Below are 24,057 nucleotides of genomic sequence, written 5' to 3' on the forward strand. Positions count from 1 at the left end.
TACGGGGTAAATGAGCTATTAAATAATAGCTGATCAGATTTTGGAAGGTAACTCTGAGGGATCTACCAAATTTTTGAATATGTATATCCTTTGACCCAGCAGTTCTACTTCTAGGACTTCTAGGACTCTCCCACAGAAATACTTGCACAGATGTAAGGGTTTTCCTACAGCAATGTCCATAACAATACATCACTGGAAATAACCTAAATGCCCATCAATGAGGGAATGGCTAATGGGGTGGCTCAGTCGGTTGAGTGTCTGCCTTCGGCTCAGGTCATGATCCCAGGGTCCTGGGATGGACTCCTGCATTGGGCTCTCTGCTCAGCGGGGAGCCTGCTTCTCCCTCTCCCTCTGCCACTCCCCGTGCTTGTGCTTTCTCTGTCAACTGTATAAAATCTTAAAAAAAAAAAAAAAAGGGATGCCTGGGTGGCTCAGTGGGTTAAGCAGCTGCCTTTGGCCCAGGTCATGACCCCAGGGTCCTGGGATCAAGTCCCACATCGGGCTCCTTGCTCAGCAGGGAGCCTGCTTCTCCCTCTCTCTCCCTCTGCTTGTGCTCTGTCAAATAAATAAAATGTTAAAAAAAAGAAGGGAATGACTAAATACTCCGAGAAGTCCACAGATTAAAAAGCACTTAGTTAGGGGCGCCTGGGTGGCTCAGTCGTTAAGCGTCTGCCTTCGGCTCAGGTCGTGATCCCAGGGTCCTGGGATCGAGCCCCACATCAGGCTCCCTGCTCCGCGGGGAAGGCTGCTTCTCCCCTCCTTCTCCCCCTGGCTTGTGTTCCCTCTCTCGCTATGTCTCTCTCTGTCAAATAAATAAATAAAATCTTTAAAAAAAAAAAACAAACACTTAGTTATAGCTACCCCTTCGTGTGCTCACTCCACCCAGCACTGTTTTAAGTGCTTCCTGCAAATTAACTCATTAAAACCTCATCACAGCCTTAAGGAGGTATTCCTGTTACCCCATATAGTCAAATGAGCTTGGAAAATGCCAAATTTGAAAAGCTAGGGAGGTTTCTTCTCTCCCCAACTTTTCGAACTTCTCTAATGCTGATATGTGCTATTCAACTCTAGAGAAGGCTAGAATCTGTATACTGTAGACTCTACAGCATTCCCCAAATCTAACTGGCCAGTTTCCTTAAAGCATCTCTCAGGACATCTACCAATGCAAAAGTCACAGTGTGAAGTGCTGTTCTAAGGCAATAAAACAAAGAAAGTACCAAGGCCCCCTCATTCATTCAATATTTACGAAGTATCTACTATGTACCTTCAAGAGTTCCTCTTAAAAGATGAAAGATTAAAGAAGCTACACAGGCTCCAAGTACCCTGGATACATGGCAGAGGCTCCCGGGGTTGTTTACTGAGTCCCTATTACAGCCAGGGGTTCTTAATACATTATCCCATTTAATCCTACCAATAAGGTAGTTGGTTTTAACCCTATTTTACAGATGAGGAAACTGAGGCTCAGGGTTGCTAAGTAACTTGCCCAAGGTCACATGACGTATAAATGGTTAGACTGGGAGACCATCTGAGGTCTGCTTGACCTCAGCAGCTGTATTCTATCAATGAAGGAATTCTGCTTCTCCCATCTGAAAGGGAGGACGGAGCCCTGACAGTGGCTAAGGACTCAGTTCAAAAACCCTAAGACTTTCGATGACAACTGTCCAATCCTACCTGTAGTCTCACATGGTACAGAAAACCACACAATCCAAAAAAACAGACATCTGAATGGAAAAAACTCACTCACTCTGTCCCTTCTGTTGCCTCCGTGGAAGAGACTGAAACAAAGAACCCATCGAGGGCACTTGTTGTAATGAGCACTGGGTGTTATATGTAAGTGATGAATCATTAAATTCTACTCCTGAAACCAATATTACACTGTATGTTAACTAACTAGAATTTAAATAAAACCTCGAAACTAATTAATTAAAAAAACCCACAGAACCTATTAACATCGTCTTTCAATGCATTACTATGTGGGAGCAAGATGGAGGTTACTGGTGGGATGGAGGTGAGAGGTCAAGGATCATTTCAAAAGTCTCTGGAAACAAAGCTGACATGGCTCCTCTCCAGCCCAACTGAATTCTCCAGACCAAGCTGGTATTCACAGCAGGATGGCAACGAGGCTGTTCCCCAACTGAGACACCCAATAGATTTTGTCTTAGTGATCAATGGGAAACAAGTATGTACTGTCTCGGGGGCTGCCTTAAATCCTTTGTGGATCCCTTTGGAATAAAGGCTTCGCTGACAAAACAGTACAAAGGAAAAAACACAATTCTAGTTTCCTTTGCTTTGCAAGGTTGAAGAGGGATGATGGCACTTTTCTGTGGGAGGTGCAGGAAAAAGCCGAAGAGACTGCTGTGTCTGGTGCTGGCAGACCCACAGCAGGGATTCTAACTTGCAGGTCCTGGCAGCAGGAGTCAGGGCTGTGGACAGATCCACAAGGGGAGAACCCACGTCAGCCTGGTCCGTGGCTCTGTCCATCCTCCCCCTTCAGAACTGGCTCAGGGTTCTGCACATGGCCAGTGTTGAGTTGACAGTTTTTAAAAGAAATGAAAAGGGGCCAAGAGCATCCCAGGGAGCCTTGGCTTGCTGACAGCTCTGTTATGTAACGTTTAGCATTTGTCTCCTAGAGGAGTTACTTACAGTGAAAATCATTTTCTTTGGTGCACACATAAGGCCATTTTCTCAGAGAAATCTCACCAACCTAGAGGTTCTTTCTGGAGTGCTGCGAATGAGCAGCTCAACCAGATAATACGATGTCTGCCACACAACAAAGGACTGTATGACTTTAGAAGTCACAGGCATGAAAGCACAACGGGCAGAGCTATCCAAAATAGAAGTACCCCATTTCTCAAAGTTTAGTCTAAGAAGAGGGATCAATGAAGGCGAAAGGGCCTAAAAATTTTAGACCAAAAGAATCACAGCAACATATAAACCCCTCCACTGTTAAATCTAGAAGGAAATCAGGGCGCCTGGGTGGCTCAGTTGGTTAAGCGACTGCCTTCGGCTCAGGTCATGATCCTGGAGTCCCGGGATCGAGTCCCGCATCGGGCTCCCTGCTCGGCAGGGAGTCTGCTTCTCCCTCTGACCCTGTTCTCTCTCATTCTCTCTCTCAAATAAATAAATAAAATCTTTAAAAAAAAAAAAAAAAAAAATCTAGAAGGAAATCAAAGTGAACAAAACCCCAAAACTACTCTAGATGTCTAACTTCAGTGCTGCCCAGAGATTCTTCCTTCTCCAACAGAGGAGGCTGTAGGGGGCTTTCTCCTCATCTGCAGGCACAACACAACATCTGGGGCCCTAGGTTCCCAGAACACAACCTCCTGGGGACAGATTTGTGTTGTATGCAACTGCCCAGGTGGAAGAAAGGGTGGGAAGCTTCTTTTGGGGGGATTAAAAAAAGCAACAGAGCTGCAGGGTCAGCTAAGTAGACCACCACAGTTGCTCATACCCCTATAGCGTTAAGCTTTGATGACACACTTCCTTTTACAGGTGCTCAGCAACTACTCACAACTTAAACTGCTACCCAGTGTGAGTGCTGGCTGCTTCTTTTCTCTGCAATATCTATTTCGCATATCTCTCTGCAGAGGGCCCAATGGGGCTGATGATGCAGAAATCGTATCCCTCTGAAGTTTCACGTACAGGACTAAAGTGGAGGAGGAAGGGGAAGTAGTGAGAAGTGAAAACGCTTTTGCAAAGGCACCCAGAGCACAGATTTTTAAAAACCTCATTTCATGGGCGCCTGGGTGGCTCAGTGGTTAAGCGACTGCCTTCGGCTCAGGTCATGATCCTGGAGTCCCGGGATCGAGTCCCGCATCGGGCTCCCTGCTCGGCAGGGAGTCTGCTTCTCCCTCTGACCCTCCCGCCTCTCATGTGCTCTCTCTCTCTCATTCTCTCTCAAAATAAATAAATAAATAAATCTTTAAAAAAAAAAAAAAACACCTCATTTCACTGTGGAAGATCAACTGCCCCTGGCTGATCTGCTACGGGTGGCTATCTCCTGTGTCCTTTCTCTGCAGTTACCTCTTAGATGTCAGTGCAAGAGATGTTTCATTCTCTCTACAGGAATGGAAAAAACCCTACAGTTCAGTCTAAAGGATCAGACTTGTGGATGCCACAGGGAAGACGGGTGCTTTCCCTGGCACTACTCAGCCATTGCCATACACTGCATGCCTCCTAATGGAGGCCAAAGGGGCTAAGACCTTGTTTGATGGATCTGACTGTGTACATGAGCCACAACTGAAAGCAGCCAGCCAATTCAGGCAAGAAAAAGTTTAGGGTTTGGATTCTATCTTTGGAAGTGACAGGATGCACATTAAAAAGCAATAATCAGGGGGCACCTGGGTGGCTCAGTTGGTTGAGCGACTGCCTTCGGCTCAGGTCATGATCCTGGAGTCCCTGGATCGAGTCCCGCATCGGGCTCCCTGCTCGGCAGGGAGTCTGCTTCTTCCTCTGACCCTCCCCCCTCTCATGTGCTCTCTCTCATTCTCTCTCTTAAATAAATAAAATCTTAAAAAATAAAAAAATTTAAAAAAATAATAAAAATAAATAAATAAATAAATAAAAAGCAATAATCAGGGGGAATTTTTGGTTTGGAAACTGCTCTGGCCAGTGTGATGAGTCACTTTTGCTAAGGAGAAAGCATTCTGGGCTGGGATACCCTTCACTTTCAGCATTCACTGGCTAAGGAATGCCTGGAGGGGAGGGAAAGTCAAAATTAAAGAGGGGCACACCTGGAAGGACTGGTTTTGTCTTTGAAGAGCCACTGATGCTGTCCTTACCTTAAATCTACCTTCCCACTTTGATCCTATAATCCCAGGACCAGTCCCTATTAATCTTACTTAAAAAAAAAAAAAAAAAACCTACTGACGCTCCTGCTTTCCCCTGCCACCAGACTTAAAGCAAAAAAACTGAATAATAGGGCGCCTGGGTGGCTCAGTTGGTTAAGCGACTGCCTTCGGCTCAGGTCATGATCCTGGAGTCCCAGGATTGAGCCCCACATTGGGCTTCCGGCTCAGTGGGGAGCCTGCTTCTCCCTCTGACCCTCTCCCCTCTCATGCTCTCTCTAATAAATAAATAAAATCTTAAAAAAAAAAAAAAGAAACTGAGTAATAAAGCCTGAAACAGTAGTTTTAGGTGTTCTAGAATTATAAAGAACTCTCTGATGAGAATCAGTGACACACTGACTAGAACAAAGATGTAATGTAATCTAAGAGAGGAAAAATGAGGTCCTAGGAAGAAAATGGAAGGGGGAAAAAACTCTGAATTTTAGCCACTGGAGTTAGTTAGGTGTAAGGAAAGTTCTCAACACTTTTTAAATTTGTGAGGTCTTCACATATCTAAATGTAGTTCTATGAACAAGAGATAAACAATCTTGGTGTTTTAAACTAATAAAAGAAATTTAAATCTATAAAAAATACATTAAGAAAATAAATATTGAATATATTTCAACTTTTCCCCAAGATCTCAAAATTGCTAATGATAACAATAATTATTTTATTTTTATCATTTTTATTTTTTAGGTAGACTTCATGGCCAACATGGAGCTTAACTCACAATGCTGAGATGAAGAGTCACGTACTCTACCAACTGAGCCAGCCAGGTGCCCCAACAATAATAATTTTAAAGGAGAGAATACGGAACTGATGTTAATTTACTTCATCTCTATGATCCAATTCCTCTCTTGAAAATGGGGACAGCAGCACTTGCTCTTCTACCCAGTTCACTCATTTCTTCTGATAGGGGACAATGTGGGAATGAAAGCACACTGACAAGTATAAATACCATGGGGTTCCGGGGCGCCTGTGTGGCTTAGTGGTTTAGGCATCTGCCCTCGGCTCGGGTCGTGGTCCCGGGGTCCTGGGATCTAGCCCCACATTGGGCTCTCTGCTCAGTGGGGAGCCTGCTTCTCTCTCTCCCTCTGCCTGTCGCTCCCCCTGCTTGTGCTCTCTCTGTAAAATAAAATCTTAAAAAATAAATACAATGGGGTTCCATTTACATGAAATTCTAGGATAAGAAGAAGAGGCAAAACTAACTTATGGTGGTAGAAGTCAGATCAGTGGATGCTTCTAGCTGAGAAGGACTGTCTTGAATGGGGCACAAAAGAACTCTAGAGGTGATGGAAATGATTTGCATCTTGATGCAGATACTGGCCAGACTGGTACACTTAAGAGCTGACATATCACTTGTTGTAAATCACAAAGATTTTATTTTTTTTTATTTGACAGAGACAGAGAGAGAGCACACAAGCAGGGGGAGCGGCAGGCAGAGGGAGAGGGAGAAGCAGGCTCCCTGCTCCACGGGACCCTGGGATTATGACCTGAGCTGAAGACAGACGCTTAACCAACTGAGCCACCCAGGTGCCCCAAATATTGAATTTTTTTAAAAAATAATATAAAACCCAATGCTGAAGAAAATGGAAAACTGTATACTCTAGAGGAAACAAAGCCTTTCTGAGTGTGACATTAAATCAAGTCTTTAAAAATCTGTGAGTTTGATTATATAAAAATTAAGTTTTCCTGCATGGCCAAAAACATAATAAGAAAGACATATAATAGACACACATACAAATTTCCATCACATCTCAGACAAAAGCCTATTTTCCTTCATACATAAAAAGTATCTAAAAATAGGAGAATGGCAAAGGATGTAGTGCATTCACAGAAAATTAAGAACAATGGTTTAAGCTTACTTATAAGAGAAATTGATACTACAATGAAATACCATCCATCAGCTACTGGACTGGTAAAGACCCAAAAGTCTGATGACATTCCATGTTGGTGCTGATGTGGGAAAATAGATACCCTTATACGATGCTAGTAAGAGTCTAAATTGCTACAACCTCTACACCAATTTGGCAACAGCTATCAAAATTGCAAAGGTGCTGACCCTTTGACCCAGCAAGTTTGCTTCTAGGAATTTCTTCTTATTTTTTTTTTTAAGATTTTATTTATTTATCTGAGAGAGAGAGAGAGAGAAAACACATGAGCGGAGGGAGGGACAGAGAGAGAATCTGAAGCCGACTCCGTGCTGACTGTGGAGCCCAACGCCCATGATCACAAGATCATGACCTAAGCTGGGGCGCCTGGGTGGCTCAGTCGTTAAGCGTCTGCCTTCGGCTCAGGTCATGATCCCGGGGTCCTGGGATCAAGCACCGCATAGGGCTCCCTGCTCCGCGGGAAGCCTGCTTCTCCCTCTCCCACTCCCCCTGCTTGTGTTCCCTCTCTCGCTGTGTCTCTCTCTGTCAAATAAATAAATAAAATATTAAAAAAAAAAAAAAAAAAGGATCATGACCTAAGCTGAACTGACTGAGCCACTCAGAAGCCCCTAGGAATTTATTCTATATTTGCAAAAGCTATGTACATACAGTTATTTATGTAGCATCCTTTGTAATAACAAACTACTGTAAACACCTTAAATGTCCTTCCATAGAGGGCTTATTTAAAAATTATGGCACGATAGGGGCGCCTGGGTGGCTCAGTTGGTTAAGCGACTGCTTAAGGCTCAGGTCATGATCCTGGAGTCCCAGGATCGAGTCCCGCATCGGGCTCCCTGCTCGGCAGGGAGTCTGCTTCTCCCTCTGACCCTCCCCCCTCTCATGTACTCTCTCTCTCTCATTCTCTCTCTCTCAAATAAATAAATAAAATCTTTAAAAAAAAAATAAAAAATAAAAAAATAAAAATTATGGCACGACAGGGGCACCTGGCTGGCTTAGTCAGTACAGCATGTGACTCTTGATCTCTGGGTCATGAGTTCAAGCCCCACATTGAGTATAGAGATTACTTATTAAAAAAAAAAAAAAGAATTAGGGATGCCTGGGTGGCTCAGTTGGTTGAGCATCCAACTCTTGCTTTCGGCTCAGGTTGTGATCTCAGGGTCATGAGATCAAGCCCATCAGATTCTGCAGTCAGTGCAGAATGTGCTTGTCCCTTTCCCTCTGCTCCTGCCCATCCCCCCCCCCAGCTGCACGTGCTCTCTCTTTCAAATAAATAAAATCTTAAAAAAAAATTTTAAAAAGAAGAAAAGATAATCTTTTCCTCCAGAAAAGAAGCCAGATTGCTAAAGGATGGGGTGAGAGACTCACCTCTCATCACTCACCAGCTTATGTCTTAGGAATTTTATATCCTGTGCATGTAGCCCCTCTTTCAAATATAATACAGTTTAGAAAACAATGCGGCGTCTATCCAAAACACTGTTCCCAGCCCCATGTTTATCCTCAGTCTCAGCTCAAACACTGCTGCCTTATAGGAGCCTTCTCCAGACCCAGAGGGGCAGAGGCCTCTCTGACATTTGACTCAGTCATATCGTGGACTTCTTCACATCCCTCCTCACGACTCTAATTTGGGATCTGTCCTATTTAATGCTGTCAACCCAGTGACTGGCACAATGCCTGGCACATTCCAGGAGCTCACCAAATGTTTGCTGACAAAATGAATGAAAAGACAGGTTCCCAGAGAAGCTACAAAACCAGGGGCCTATAACAGATCAAGGTAAGAGGACTCCCTGATGAGACCAGTGAGTGACGATGGGGCAGACCAGGGACATAAACCTTTGTGGTTAACTTTCAATAAACATGGCAAGGCTGGTCCAATGCCAAGATAGCTGCCAGGAAATCTAGCTTTGCTACCAACAGCTATATGACCCAGGGCAAATCCCTCCATCTCTGGGCCTTACTTTTTCTGTCAAACAAGAGAATTCAACCAGATCAATGGCTTTCCAAGCCCCTTCTCGCTTTTAAACTGTTTAAAACAAAAATAGAATTGCTCTGTTTGACATAAGAGTGGGGGACTTAAGCCTAGCTCATTCCACTATGCCCAACTCCCCCTCTTCACCAGGGGCCCTTCAGACAACCCACAGTTCCACAGGACAACAGTTCCAGTCTATTAAATGACAGATAAACTCCCACATCTCACATTCTAGGATTCTCTGCTAAAGATGAGAAATCCATTTCCTCACCAATGAGTGTTCTTCCAGTGTATCAAACAAGAGGAAATGGAGCATGATCATTCTCTGAGCATGACAAAAGACATTTCCAAGGGACAAGAGAAAACAAATTCAGAATGCAGCCAGGGCTACCAAATCTTATTAGGTCTTCAGTAGGAAGGAAAACAGTAACAAGCCAAACAATTCCCCAAATGGCCTGCCAGTGGCCAAGGAAAGGACTTCTAGTCTCAGGGCAGTGATTCATGCCACAGCAACCCATGCTCTGCACTCGGATGAGAGGCATAATGTTGGTGGCGCTAGCACAGTGCACTGCATACCACTGGCACTCGGTGAATTAACAAGGGAGACAATCAGTATTGTGAGATCAGCCAGAGAAGCAGCTTTAGGAAAGGGAAAGGGGAAGGAGATATTTGGTAAGGTCTGATCCAGCTGTCAAGACTCATCTCTGAATTCAAGGATATCTGGGCAGGGAAAAATGAGCCCTAAAAGTCTATGTTGGTGGCTTCCATCTTCAGTGCCATTTAAAACTGTCACTGTTGGGCACCTGGGTGGCTCAGTCGGTTAAGCGTCTGCCTTTGGCTTAGGTCATGATCTCAGGGTCCTGGGATCGAACCCTGCATGGGGCTCTCTGCTTAGTGGGGAGTCTGCTTCTCCCTCTCCTTCTGCCTATCCCCCTGCTCGTGCCCTCGCACTCTCAGATAAATAAATTCTTAAAATAAAAAAAAAATAATAAAACTGTCACTGTTAAACCCTTGCCTGATGAAGAGCTGTTCAGAAACCTGCTCCAGGCACATTAGCTCAAGGACAGTTAAGAATAAACTGGGTGGGGGAGGGCGCCTGGGTGGCTCAGTCGGTTAAGCGTCTGCCTTCGGCTCAGGTCATGATCCCAGGGTCCTGGGATGGAGCCCCACATCGGGCTCCCTGCTCCGTGGGAAGCCTGCTTCTCCCTCTCCCACTTCCCCTGCTTGTGTTCCCTCTCTCGCTGTGTCTCTCTCTGTCAAATAAATAAATAAAACCTTAAAAAAAAAAAAAAAAGAATAAGCAAGGGGGGCGCCTGGGTGGCTCAGTCGTTAAGCATCTGCCTTCGGCTCAGGTCATGATCCCAGGGTGCTGGGATCGAGCCCCGCATCGGGCTCCCTGCTCAGCGGGGAGCCTGCTTCTCCCTGTCCCTCTGCCTCTCCCCCTGCTCATGCTCTCTCTCTGTATCTCTGTGTCTCAAATGAATAAATAAAACCTTAAAAAAAAAAAAAGAATAAGCTAGGAAGAGTGAATAAAAGGGGTTAGGGTGGTGCTGCTGTTTCTTCTTCATTTAGAACAGAAAAGCCGAACTTTAATCACCCCACATTTGGCTGTTTCAGTTCTGTCTCAAAGGCACAGGTTGATTCATTCACAAATACTCCCCTACTCTGTGCCATGCTCTGGATTATGTTCCTGCCCCATGAAGCCTAGAGTTTATAATAGAGACAATGATTCTATTCACCACCCAGCAATTAATCACCACTGCTCACCTGACAGTCTCCTTTTAAAAAGGAAACGGTCCTCACAGGTAAGTCCTAAAGTTCACGTTATAGACAGGGAAACAGGTGAGGCCAACTTGAAGATTAAAAGGTGGCTCAGCAGTAGAGAAAACCAGATTTCAGACTTTCTCTCTGAGACAACATGGTCACCAAACTCAGACAGACAGGTTCTTTCAAGTCAGTTTAATAACTATGAGAAAATAAGCTGTGCTCTTTTTTGGGCTTGGCATGAAATTCAGAACAAAGGTGGCAGGGGTAGTAGTAATGGCAAACAGATACGCTCTTTGGGCCAGACACCATGTAAAGAGCTTCACATTTAATCCTCACAAGAATCTGTGGAAAAGGTATTGATAATATCACAAGTTTACAGATGAGGAAAGTGAAGCCCAGAGAGACCAGGGCATTTCTCTGGAGTCACATAGCTAGAAAATGGTAGCACTGACACTCTCTACCCTTGCCTCACAATGAGGCCCCACAGGTCCCACTCTGTCCAGCAAGGCAACTTCCCCTCTCTGAATGAAGCCCTGGCAGAATCAGACACACTCCAAGCTAAAGGATACATGAAATATGTTGCCACATATCCCTGCAGAATCCCTTGAACATTGAATTACAAGTATTTTAGGACCAGCCCATCCAGTTTGGACAACAGGAATGTCAAGTTTGGTAATGTGCCTAGTGAAAGCCTGTCTGGATGAGCCTGCTGAGTTATGGGTCTTCTGGGATTTGGATGAAAAGTAGTTAGCCAAAATCAATCTCCTGAGACCCACTAGCAGTTAAAGCCCCAAAATGAAAAGGAAGTAAAGGCACACACATGCCACATGCAAATGTTCTTATAATAGCACTGAGTCTTTAGAAACTAATTCTAGGGGCGCCTGGGTGACTCAGTTAGTTAAGCGACTGCCTTCGGCTCAGGTAATGATCCTGGAGTCCCGGGATCGAGTCCCGCGTCGGGCTCCCTGCTCAGCAGGGAATCTGCTTCTCCCTCTCACCCTCCCCGGTCTCATGTGCTCGCTCTCTCTCTCTCATTCTCTCTCTCTCAAATAAATAAAATCTTAAAAAAAAAAAAAAAACTAATTCTAGAATCCTGTGCCAGCTCTCAACTATCTACAGAAAGAAAGCTTGGAAAGATCTGCTGTCAAGAGAAAGAAAGGTTCCTTTGGACTTGAAAAAAGAAAGTAACAGGGGCTTCTTCTGAATAATACTTAAATTAATCAAGAGAAAGAGGCCAAAGACTAGAACGAGGCGCCCTGAGAATTTCAGTTTTCCCATCTATACAATGAAACACTTTCTGAAGATCTGTCAAGTGTTGGAGTCATCCATTCAGCATGTGTAACAGTGTGGGGCACTGTCAACTCTGAGACCGGGGACGGTGCCCCACACAGGAGCATGCCCACAGCAGACAAAGGACAGTTTTCCCACTGGGCTTTTACAGATGCAGAGGCCAAGTAAAGAACTGCAGGTGAATAGCAGAGCAATCATGCCTTCCATATAAATACCACCATTGTTCAGAGGAGGGTGCTGAGACTGGGGGAACATCTAGGGAAGCCCTTTTAGATAAAGAAGTGCTTTCCGGACAGGAAAAGATGAGTCACATTTGGAAAGGGAGGACTGAGGGCAACCTGGAGAAGACCCACAAGATGCCAGCATAACAGGGAGCAAATAGAGACTAAACCACCAGCAACAGTGACTGGGGCGCAGGCTCTGTGCTAAATGGTTTACAGCCCCTCTCTCATTTAATTCTCAAGGTAATCCACTTATAGATGAGGAATTAAAGATGCTGAGAGAGGAGTGATTTATCCAAAGCCAAACAACCATGCGTGTTCAGGAGTTTGTGAGAATCCCTGCCTGGCTGAAGGCAAGGACTTGGAAGGGAAAGGAGCAGATGAGGTTAGGCAAGGAAGGATGAGATTCAGCGATGGTCTTGGATGCGAGAGCGTGTTAGATCCCGCTGGCAGAAGATGAGTGATCCTGTCAAATGACAAGTCTCACAATGACGAGCATTTGACACTGCTTATCATTTCCTCTTCCTTGAAACACTTTCTTCCCCTGGATTCCAGGATGCTATGCACTCTGCTTTCCCCTCTACCCCACTGCCTGCTCCATCTCAGTCTCCTTTGTTGGTTCTTCCTTCTCTCCTTCTCCATTACTGGAGGGCCCCACCCCCACCCTCCATACTATCTCGCCTCTTTGATGAGCTCATCCAGTGTCAAGGCTTTAAGTATCATCTACATGCTGATAACTCACAAGTTTAGACCCCCAGGCCCAACCTCTCCAGTGAACTCCCAGCTCATATATCCTAACTGCCTAATCAATATCTGAACTTGAATGTCTATACAGCTAACAGGCAGCTCAAACTTAACATGATAAAAACTGACCTCCTGCTTCCCCCCATCCCCCAACTGGCTCATCTGCAGTTTTCATGATCTAGTTCATTATCAACATCTTTAACAGGGTCTCAGGCCAAAAACCTCAGTTACCCTTGACAACACACACACTCTCTCATATTCCACATCTAACCTATTAGCAAATCCTATGGGGTCTACCTTCAAAATGAATCCAGAATCCATAAAGTGGTTATTCATCAGCTCCATCACTTCCACCAGGCTCCAAGCCACCATCACTTTTTTTTTTTTTTAAGATTTTATTTATTTATTTGGCAGAGAGAGACAGCGTGAGAGAGAACACAAGCAGGGGGACTGGGTGAGGGAGAAGCAGGCTTCCCGCTGAGCAGGGAGCCTGATGTGGGGCTCGATCCCAGAACCCTGGGATCATGACCTGAGCCAAAGGCAGATGCTTAATGACTGAGCCACCCAGGTGCCCCCCACCATCACTTCTTTATTGGGATTGCTACCAAAGCTGCTTCCACACTGCTCTCGACAACACATTTCAGCAACAGGCAGAACAATCCCATTACAGTTGAAGTCAGACAGTGGTACTCCTCTGTCCAATTCTCCCAACGGTTCCGTATCTCACCTTGGAGTAAAAGCCAAAATCTCTACATGGCCTCATGGACTATAGGCTCATATGAGACACACACCCCTTCTGTCTCTCTTTCACACACATACACACCACCCATTACTTCTTCGAACTCTTCTCCCACTGTTTTCTCTATCATTCCCTCAGTTCCAGCCATATGGGGCCTCTCTGCTGATCCTTGAACACAACAGGCACATTTCCACCTCAGGGCCTTTGCAAATGCCGTTCATGTTGCCAGAGAGGCTCTTTCTCCAGATAGCGCCATGGCTCAGTCCCTCACCTCTTCCAAATTTCACTCAAATGTCACCTCCTCTGACCAATTCATTTAAAATTCTGCACATCCCCAACCAATTTCCCCAACTCCCTATCCTTTTTTTTTTTTAAGATTTTATTTATTTATTTGACAGAGAGAGCACAAGTAGACAGAGAGGCAGGCAGAGGGAGAAGGAGAACCAGGCTCCCCGCTGAGCAGAGAGCCTGACGTGGGGCTTGATCCCAGGACCCTGGGATCATGACCTGAGCTGAAGGCAGACGCTTAACCGACTGAGCTACCCAGGCACCCCCCAACTCCCTATCCTTTTTCTTCTTTTGTATTTCTTCAAGATACTTATCACCAACATACTATAAAATATATTTATATTGTCTGTTTTTTCTCCCTCCATAATGTGCTCCATGAGGACAAAGATTTTGACCATTTTAGTCACTATTGTATCCCTAGCTCCTAGACTGTTACCTGACAAATAGTAGGTGCTCAATAAATGTGTGAATGATTAGTGCTCAACTCTCTTCTTGGGGAAATTTCAAGTTTTGTAAACCAACCTCAGCTAGAGACCAGCTTCCCCATGTTCCATTCACAGGGTTTGCCAGCATCAGACATGCATCTGCTCTGGTTGTCAAGCTATTTTGATAAAATTGAAGTTGAAAATGTCAGACCCCCTAGCCCATTTTAGAGCCAATAAATAAATGGAAGACAAGTAAATAAAGAAAAGAGAGAAGAAAGGGCAAAGGGCAGAAGATCAGGCGGCAACAACTCTGACAGGAGAAAGGTCAAGGCCACCTCCTTCAGGGAGGCCAGATCACCATCCCCTGCTCCCACAGGCATCAGCTCAGAGACTAAAGCTGCTAGAGGTGGGGATGCAAATGCTGGGGGCAGGGGGTCTGACACAGCTGCGATGTGAACACAGACAGGCCCTTCCCTCCGCCTATAACCCTCTAGGCCCACAGGCTTTCTGTGTCAAGCTCGTCATTGCTTTTGCACTTAAGGAGCCTTCTGCCTGGATGATCCTCTCCAGCTTCTAGAGTGGCTGCTCCAACTTATCCTTCAAATCTCGGCTTAGATGACATCACTTCAAAGATAGTGTCTCTGGGGTGTGGGTGGCTCAGTCGGTTGGGCGTCTGCCTTTGGCTCAGGTCATGATCAAGCCCTGCATCGGGCTCCCTGATCACTGGGGAGTCTGCTTCTCCCTCTGCCCCTCACCCCGCTCGTGCTCTCTCTCACTCTTTCTCTCAAATAAATAAAATCTTAAAAAAAAACAAAAACAAAGGGGCACCTGGGTGGCTCAGCCGGTTAAGCGTCTGCCTTCGGCTCAGGTCATGATCCCAGGGTCCTGGGATCGAGCCCCACATCGGGCTCCCTGCTCCGCAGGAAGCCTGCTTCTCCCTCTCCCACTCCCCCTGCTCGTGTTCCCTCTCTCGCTGTGTCTCTCTCTGTCAAATAAATAAATAAAATCTTTAAAAAAACAAAAACAAAAACAAAACAAAAACAAAAAAACAAAACCAAAAAACCCACAAAGATACTGTTCCTATACTAAGTACATATTTTCCTGCCTTCGCCCCCACCCCCATTCCTATTCATATGTTTGCTGAGCACCTCCCATGTGCCATAAACAGGTCTACATGCTAGGGATACAGCAGTGAATAAATCAGACAAAAATCCTTCCCTTCATGGTGCATACATCCCAATGGCAGACAGGGGCTACAGGCAAGATAAATAAGTACAATATATACTATCTGAGATAGTGATAAATGCTATGGAGAAAGAGAAAACAGGGGAGGAGGATAGGGAGTGTGGAGGAGGGGAGGAAAGGAGGTTAAAATTTAACCAGATGGCCACCTGGAGAAGGTGACAGGACACTGTCTCAACATCCAGCCACTCAGCTTCATTCAAAGAATGAAGAACACAGAAGCAGACTCACCGGCTAATGAAATTTTGTCATTCCACTCTCAATATGGTTAAGACCCTAAAAACAATTAGGTGTGGCAAAAACTATGTGTCACCCAAGTCTATTCCTTCACAGAGCTCTGCTTTAACGAATGTTTTCAGTGCTGAAAATTAACAATGGAGGACTGGTTTTAAAGCTTTGAGACCTGACTTTCAAACCTACCATCTTCCAGCTCAAGTCCACAGAGGAGACGGTAAACCTGGGAGAGCAGTCACTAAGGCGGCAATTCTGGCTGCTGATGGACTCTGGGCATTCTGGACTCAACCAGCCTCTTACCTTAACGAGAAGAGGTCTCCCAACTTTGGGGAGACCCTCTTAATGGAGGTAAGAGCTCAAGCCCAAGGCTAAAGACCCAAAAAGCATGAGGCTTGACAGTCTAAAACCAAAGCCAAGCCCCTCCTCAGCAACATTAAATAACAGGAGACAGGGCGCCTGGGTGGCTCAGTTGGTTAAGCGACTGCCTTCAGCTCAGGTCATGATCCTGGAGTCCCGGGATCGAGTCCCACATCGGGCTCCCTGCTCGGCAGGGAGTCTGCTTCTCCCTCTGACCCTCCCCCCTCTCTTGTGCTTGCTCTCTCTCATTCTCTCTCTCTCTCAAATAAATAAATAAATAAATAAATAAATAAATAAATAAATAAATAAATAACAGGAGACAATCCAAGAACTAGGGGTTGGGAAAGGGAAGGTGGCCACAGCAGGTGTGACAGGGGCTCTCCAGGGGTCTACACAACTTAACAGGCATAAGCATACCACCGCTGTAAAATGAGAATTGTAATGTCACATACTTGAGGGATCTGTGAGGCTAAAACAGGTCAATACAGGGGCAGCTGGGTGGCTCAGTCAGTTAAGCATCTGCCTTCCGCTCAGGTCATGATCCCGGGATCCCGGGATTGAACCCCAAGTCGGGTTCCCTGCTCAACAGGGAGTCTGCTTCCCCCCTCTTGTGCTCTCTCCCTCTCTCTCTTAAATAAATAAATAAAATCTTAAAAAAAATAAAATAAAACAGGTCAATACATACAAAGTCTTCAGCAGTGCCCCAAGTGGCCTATTGCTATAGGCTGGCCACTATGACTACTACATAGGGAGAGTGGTTACCACCAGCACCTCCTCGCTGTTCCCCAACCCCAAGTCTCTGGAGGCCCTGAAGCACTCTGGTGGTGCCTGTTGAAATGTAAGTCAGATCTCAGAACTCCTGCTCAAAACCCTCTAGCAGCTCCCACCTCAATCAGAGTAAAAGCCAGGGTTCTCATCTTGACCTGGAAGCCCCCTCCATTCTCCTCTGACCTCATAAGCCACTGCCCTGATCATTGCTCACTCAGCTTCCCTGCTGTTCCTCAAACAAGACAGGGACACTCCTACTCTTCACTATCTTGGGCCTGGAAGGCTCTTTCCCCAGACAATGTCACTCTGGTGGCTAGCGGGGTGGTAGCAACAACACCAGAGAGTAGTTAATCCTATCACCGGTCAGACTTCTCCCTATCCCCCTGGAGTGGTATGAGGATGGACAGGAAAGTGCTTTGAATTCCCTCTTCCCTAGTAATCAAAGAATTTTAACAAGTCAATGCAACATTCATTCATTCTCTGAACATTTACTGAGCACCTATGTGCCAGACATTTCACTAAGTGCTAGAGACACAGACAGTTAAGACAAGTCCTCCCCAAGGATTAAGAGCTGTTTACTTAGAAGCCAGCCAAGTGAACAGACAATGACAAACCCACTGAGGAGGTTCAGGCCTGCAAGGTGAGAGAGATGATCAGATGGGAAGCTCCAAGTAGTGGTCCAGCAAAGAGGCATGTGTTGACAGGAAATGGTGTTCAAGCAGAGAATAGCACAAAACAAAGACAAAGAATGTAAAAAGAGTTGGGGGTTGCAGAAGTGGCTGAGTTTGAGTTTGACTGGAGCTTGGGAAGAGATGGAAGTGGGGAGTAGGAGAGATAAGGCAGGAGAGCCAGGCAGAAGTCAGCCCAAAAGGCCTTGAAGGCCATGATAAGGAATGTGAATTTTAGTCTGAGGGCAATAAGGAGTCACTGATGGATATTCAAGCAGGATTATTTTTTAAAGGATTCCCCAAGTGCTCAAGTGATATCTTCTCTCTGGTGTTATTTGTTCCTCTCTGTGTGAAGAGAAAAACATAACACTAAAACCATTTCTGGGCTATAATCATGTATCAGTGGCCTATCTCAGGCAAAAAAAAACCTGTTCAGAAAAAGAAACATCTACATGTAACAGATGCCCTCTCAATCTTTCATAATTACACCAAAATGCAAAACCCATACCCAAGCCATGTTTGCTCACTGTCAGCATGTCAGGCTTTGGTGCCAGGCATGGGGGGGTTCTCTGGGAAGTGAGCAGTTAAGACATGCAACAGCTTCAGAGGATGACCAGCAAAACATGAAAGTCTAAGTCCAAAGCCAGTAGGATCAACAGACTAAACTTGTTCTGAAACACGTTTAGGAAGTGAAACGAGAAGGGTGGGAGCAGTCCTGTGTACGTAAAGGTCTCTGTTTGCAGAAGGAAGTAATACCCCACAAACCAGGGTTGACAGCCTTCCTTAGACAGAGGCTCCCAGTAGGCATCAACTGCCTAGGGTCAAGGCAACCAAACGCAGTAACAGTCTCTGCACAAATTTCCTTATCTAATCCCCACACACACCAGGGCTGGGGGTGGGGGGGATAAGGAGAAGGTGGTGGCATTATTTTAGAGCTGAAGTAAAGGAGGCCAAGCCTAAGTAAGTTGTCCAGCTCACACTAACAGGAAGCTGCTGAGCTGGGTTCGGAACCCAGGGTTGACTCATGGGGAGTCCGGCAGTGCTTTTTCCACTACACCTTTGAGCCCTTCAGGCCACTCAGGATGAAGCCTCTGCTCAACCCATACGCAACAGATAATCTCTCCACAACCTCTGAGGGATCTGATTCTTTGAGAACTACTGAGGCTACTCTTTATGACAGTTTTTAAGAGGATGGAGGAGGCTGGTGGGCTCAACTCAGGACAGGCAGCCAGATGCTCTGAGCTTTGCTCATGTTCCCACCATCTGTGACAAGTCACTTCATCTCAAATCCTCCCTTGGAAGGATGGGGATAAGGTGACAATATTAAGTTTCTGTGAATTCAATGGAACTAGAAAAACAGATCATAGAGTTTTAAAAAAGGTACTACAGGGCACCTGGGTGGCTCAGTCGTTAAGCGTCTGCCTTCGGCTCAGGTCATGATCCCGGGGTCCTGGGATCGAGCCCCACATCGGGCTCCCTGCTCTGCGGGAAGCATGCTTCTCCCTCTCCCACTCCCCCTACTTGGGTTCCCTCTCGCACTGGGTTTCTGTCTGTCAAATAAATAAAATCTTAAAAAAAATAAATATGTTTTTTTAAAAAAAGGTACTACAGTAATATTTATATCACAGCTTTCTTCAGAAGCATGTGAAAACCTTCATGGGTTCATTAAGGCTTGTAACACCCAGGACTGGATAGGAAGGCAGCAGGTCTTTCTCCTGCTGCTATCAGGGAAACTGAGGCAGAATTGGAGCAAGTGAATATCTGCAAAGGAGTAAGGCTCAGACTCCCAGAGTCTGGTCCTCCATCCATCAAATGACCTCACCATCTCCCAAGCGAGATGTGTGCTTCCCAGCCAAGAAGCCAAGGGGCCTGCACTTTTCTGAGAGAGACAGAGACCCTCCCCTTGAGAACGTTCTTCAAGAACCTAGGGCCAAAAGATCCCCTAGGGGTCATGTGCTTCCTCTCTTTATTCCAAAAGGAATGCAGCTCAACCACTCTTAAGAGACGGTCTGAATATTCTTAAATTAGCTTCATGAATAGCCTGTTTTGTGTGTCACAGTTCTCAATAGTCAGGAAAAACTTTCACTTTTGCCCTGAAATGTAATTACTTATAGCAATAGCCTGCAGTATTGTTTCATCCTAAACATGTGAATCAAATGCCCCTTATGAAGATCAGACGCAACGTAATAAGGCTACATCTTTACATAGCTTCGAATAAATACAACGGCAGCTAAAGGTATCAAACAGCCCCTACATCCCAACCTTGCTCCAGCCTCTTCTGTCTCTGCACTTTGCAGGTCCCTGAAAGCCTGGGTAAGAACCCTGGCTCTGCTGGGCGCCTGGGTGGCTCAGTCGTTAAGCGTCTGCCTTCGGCTCAGGTTATGATCCCAGGGTCCTGGGATCGAGCCCCGCATCGGGCTCCCTGCTCCGTGGGTTCCTGCTTCTCCCTCTCCTCCTCCCCCTGCTTGTGTTCCTGCTCTCGCTGTCTCTCTCTCTGTCAAATAAATAAATAAAATCTTTAAAAAAAAAAAGAACCCTGGCTCTGCCTATACCTATGGTAAGGACTGACCTTGGTTTCCTTGTGGATAAAATGAGGGTATCAACAACAGCTACCACACAAGGGTTGTTGTGAAGTTTACATGTGGCATTGTACCTACAGTGCTTAGCGCGGTGTCTAGCACACAGTAGGAGCTCAATAACTAGTAGCTAGCATTTCGTCAGTATTTTTAGCATGATCACAGGTGTCCCCAGATAACCTGTCCATGAAAACCCGACGGAGAGACCAAGCCCAAGCCTACGGCGGGGCAGGCGCGCAGAGCCGGTTCTTGATTTTTTTTTTTTCTTTTTGAACCTTGGCAAAGAGATAAGGCCCTGAATGACTGGGAGGCCTCAGGATGGAAGGAGGAAGCCAGGACCGGGAGAGGAGTTTCTCCCCCGGCGAGGGGCCGACTCCTCGGGGCCTAAGTCTAGGTAGGAGTCTCTCGGGAGCACACCCCAGGAGGGGCTGCCGGCTGGGGCGGCCGGGATTCAGTGGTGGTCACGAATGAATGAACCCGCAGTCCTTCTGTCTCGTCGTGGCTTGGGAAGCCACTCTCGCCCCTCTAGCGTCCCGTCCTCTCCGTGACCTCTGACCCCACAAACCCCTCACCTCAGACCACCGCCTCCCCGCCCCACTCCTTCTCCTGCCTCGCCGGACTCCCCGCTTCCTCACCCACAGGTCCGAACGGCTCCCGGCACCACGGCGCGGCTCGGCTCGCCAGCAAAATGTCCGCGGCCTCGTCCTCCCGCTCCCCCGGTGCGTCCGCGCCGCCGGCCGCTCAGAGCCCCGCGGCTGTCACCGGCCGAGCGGAAGTGAGCTGCCCGCGCGCGGGCACTTCCGGTGGACGCAGGCCTGGGGGCGGGGTCAAGGGTGCAACCCGGGCGGGGGTGGTGCCCGAGGGGCGGGGCCAGACGAATTAACCCCTCCCCAGCCGGGGCGTTCCCTCGCCGCTGCCACCCGCAGAGTGCTAAAAAATTAGCTAAGTAATTTAAGTAACGTAAGGTGACGACTTTAAGGGCCATCTCTTCCTTCTGTGTGACAGACGGGGAAACTGAGACTCTGAGAAAGGCAAGGTTTTGCTCAAGATTAATTTCCTTATGAATGTTAGAGTCAAAACCAGAACTGTAAATCCAGTCTAGCGCTTGCTGCCCTTCAGGGCAGCCCTTTGGAAATTCCGACTGGAAGAGTTAAACCCACGTGCCTCCGAGGAACTTTTATCCAAGAGGAACTTCATAATATCCCATTTTCCTTTGCTGGGTCTGCCAGGACGTTGATTCCTATAATCACCTCACTCCCGACTCTGGTACTATTAACTTTCTCCTTACAGATAATTTCTGATCATTCCCCTTAAAACAGTATTTCGTCACTGCACTTTAAAAATGTTTTACTGGGAATGAGTTTAACTGTGACAAGCTCATATTCTGACTCTTAGAGCATTTTCTTTTTGCCATGATAGTGATTTCATTAGATTTGGGCACATTTGTAATCAGATATGAATGCCACCTCTGTCAAAGGTGTTTTCAGCAAAGATAATAATTAAAGGTTTATAAACTAAACTTCAGGTTGAGAAAAGAACACCTATTTTTAAAAAGGTGCTTATTACTAGGAGCGCCTGGATGGTTCAGTGATTCTTGGTCTTGGGGTTGTGAATTCAAGCCCCACAGTTGGGTGTAGAGATTACTTAAAAATAAAATCTTAAAAAAAAAAAGTTCTATTACTACATTATGAGACCATTAATGTCAGACTGAAACGCTAGTCACTTAAAATGATTTAGAAGTCTAGTAACATTTACCCGTTTCTTATATGTAAAAGGTAACTTTACTGCTTCCTCAATTCTTTACAGGAAAAGTAAAGAACATCTTGTTTTTGGGTGTGGGGAGGAAGTATTTCAATTATGAACTATAAATATATATAACTGAAAAGTGTTATTTCTGTTTTAAACCACTCCGGTTAGCTAAAGATATATTTGTGTTGTTTTTGAGTACTTGTATAGGGTTTTTTTATAATTATAAATTTAGTGAGCACTTCATATGTGTAAGGCACTCCTTTTACATACATTGCAGCAGTAAACAAGAGACTTTGGCTTCACACTCTTTCTTACATTATTCACCTAAGTATTAGAAAATATTGCTTTTATTTTATTTATTTATTTTAAATATTTTATTTATTTATTTGACAGAGAGAGAGACAGCGAGAGAGGGAACACAAGCAGGGGGAATGGGAGAGGGAGAAGCAGGCTTCCCGCCGAGCAGGGAGCCCCATGTGGGGCTTGATCCCAGGACCCTGGGATCATGACCTGAGCCGAAAGCAGATGCTCAACAACTGAGGCACCCAGGCACCCTGAAAACATTGCTTTTAGATACATCACTATCATCAGGTTATAAACCAAATATAAATAAGAAAAGGAATTAGTTTCATCCTCTAGATTATATAAGTAAAAGGTTAGCATTTGAAATATGTGTTAATTCAAGCCCAGGGGGAAGGATGAAGTCAAACATTAACCTAATGAAAATTTTTTGCTAGTGAAAATATGAAAACCTGATGATGGGGTGCCTGGGTGGCTCAGTCGGTTAAGCGTCTGCCTTCGGCTCAGGTCATGATCTCGGGGTCCTGGGATCAGCCCCGAGTCGGGCTTCCTGCTCTGCGGGGAGCCTGATTCTCGCTCTCCCTTTGCCCCCCCCACCCCCCACCCCCGCTCGTGCTCCCTCGCTCTCCCTCTCAAATGAATAAATAAATAAAATCTTAAAAAAAAGAAAAATATGAAAACATGAATAATGGCAATGTTTGTTTGCTTTGCCTTTACTTACGTTTTTCACACTGCTTAAATATTAGATATTAAAAAGCCAATCATGGGTTCCTTTGTACCTCTACTGATATGATTTCTTTTCTTTTTTTTTTTTTAAGATTTTATTTATTTATTTGCTAAAGAGAGAGAGGGAGAGCACAAGCAGGGGGAGTAGCAAGCAGAGGGAGAAGCAGGCTCCCCTCTGAGCAAGGAGCCCAATGAGGGACTCCTTCCCAGGACCATGGGATCATGACCTGAGCCAAAAGCAGATGCTTAACCGACTGAGCCACCCAGGTGTCCCTCGACTGACATGATTTCTTAAGGTTTGTTCGACCTTTGTTTTGCTTATCTTTGTGGCATACAGCCTGATTAATAAGGTGATAGTAAAAGATACATTTTTTCTTTTCACTTTTTTTAACATTATATTTTTAAGTAATCTCTACACCCAAGGTAGGACTCAAACTTACAACCAAGAGTCACATACTCAGGGGCACCTGGGTGGCTCAGTCGTTAAGCATCTGCCTTCAGCTCAGGTCATGATCCCAGGGTCCTGGGATCAAGCCCCGCATCGGGCTCCCTGCTCCGTGGGAAGCCTGCTTCTCCCTCTCCCACTCCCCCTGCTTGTGTTCCCTCTCTCGCTCTGTCTCTCTGTCAAATAAATAAAATCTTAAAAAAAAAAAAAAAAAGAATTATCACTTCCTTGGGCACCGGGGTGGCTCAGTCGTTAAGCATCTGCCTTCGGCCCAGGTCATAATCCCAGGGTCCTGGGATTGAGTCTTGCATCGGGCTCCAGTCCTGCATTGGGGTCCCTTCTCAGTGGGAAGTCTGCTTCTCCCTCTCCTTCTGCACCCCCCCACTTGTGTGTGCTCTCTTTCTCTCAAATAAATAAATAAAAGCTTAAAAAAAAAAAAAAAAGAATTATCACTTCCAGGGGCACCTAGCTGGCTCAGTCAGTGGAGAAGGCCCCTCTTGATCTGGGGGTTTTGAGTTCAAGCCCCATGTTGGGTGTAGAGATGACTTAAATAAATAAGTATATTTTTTAAGGGGTGCCTGGGTGGCTCAGTTGATTAAGCGACTGCCTTCGGCTCAGGTCCCGGCTCAGGTCCCGGCTCAGGTCCCGCATCTGGCTCCCTCCCTCTGACCTTTCCCCCTCTCATGCTCTCTCTCTCTCTCATTCTCTCTCTCTCAAATAAATAAATAAAAAGTCTTTAAAATAAATAAATTTATTTTTTTAAAAAGGAATGATCACTTCTAGTAGATAGTAAGTTACAATTGAATATGATAGTTTCTAATATTCTCTTAGATG

General features: G+C 45.7%; 1 protein-coding gene across 5 annotated transcripts in view; it reads right to left on the reverse strand.

Moving 5' to 3' along the window:
* The window catches only part of AP1B1 (adaptor related protein complex 1 subunit beta 1), an 82,090-nt gene that overhangs the window by 34,474 nt on the left and 23,559 nt on the right, over positions 1-24,057 (reverse strand). Inside the window, exon 1 of one of the 5 annotated variants that reach the window (XM_064578618.1) lies at positions 20,639-20,780. The exons of 1 other annotated variant lie outside the window; for it this stretch is intronic. The gene's annotated coding sequence lies outside the window, so the exon portion shown is untranslated. Of the gene's footprint in view, positions 1-20,638; positions 20,781-24,057 lie in introns of those variants that run through there. 3 more of the 5 variants (XM_064578613.1, XM_045887376.3, XM_064578615.1) reach the window with 3 other exon arrangements.

This window comes from Mirounga angustirostris, unplaced genomic scaffold, assembly GCF_029215605.1.
Source record: "Mirounga angustirostris isolate CCGP_5_RB_7025 unplaced genomic scaffold, mMirAng1.0.hap1 SCAF_14, whole genome shotgun sequence".
NCBI classification, from domain to species: domain Eukaryota; kingdom Metazoa; phylum Chordata; class Mammalia; order Carnivora; family Phocidae; genus Mirounga; species Mirounga angustirostris.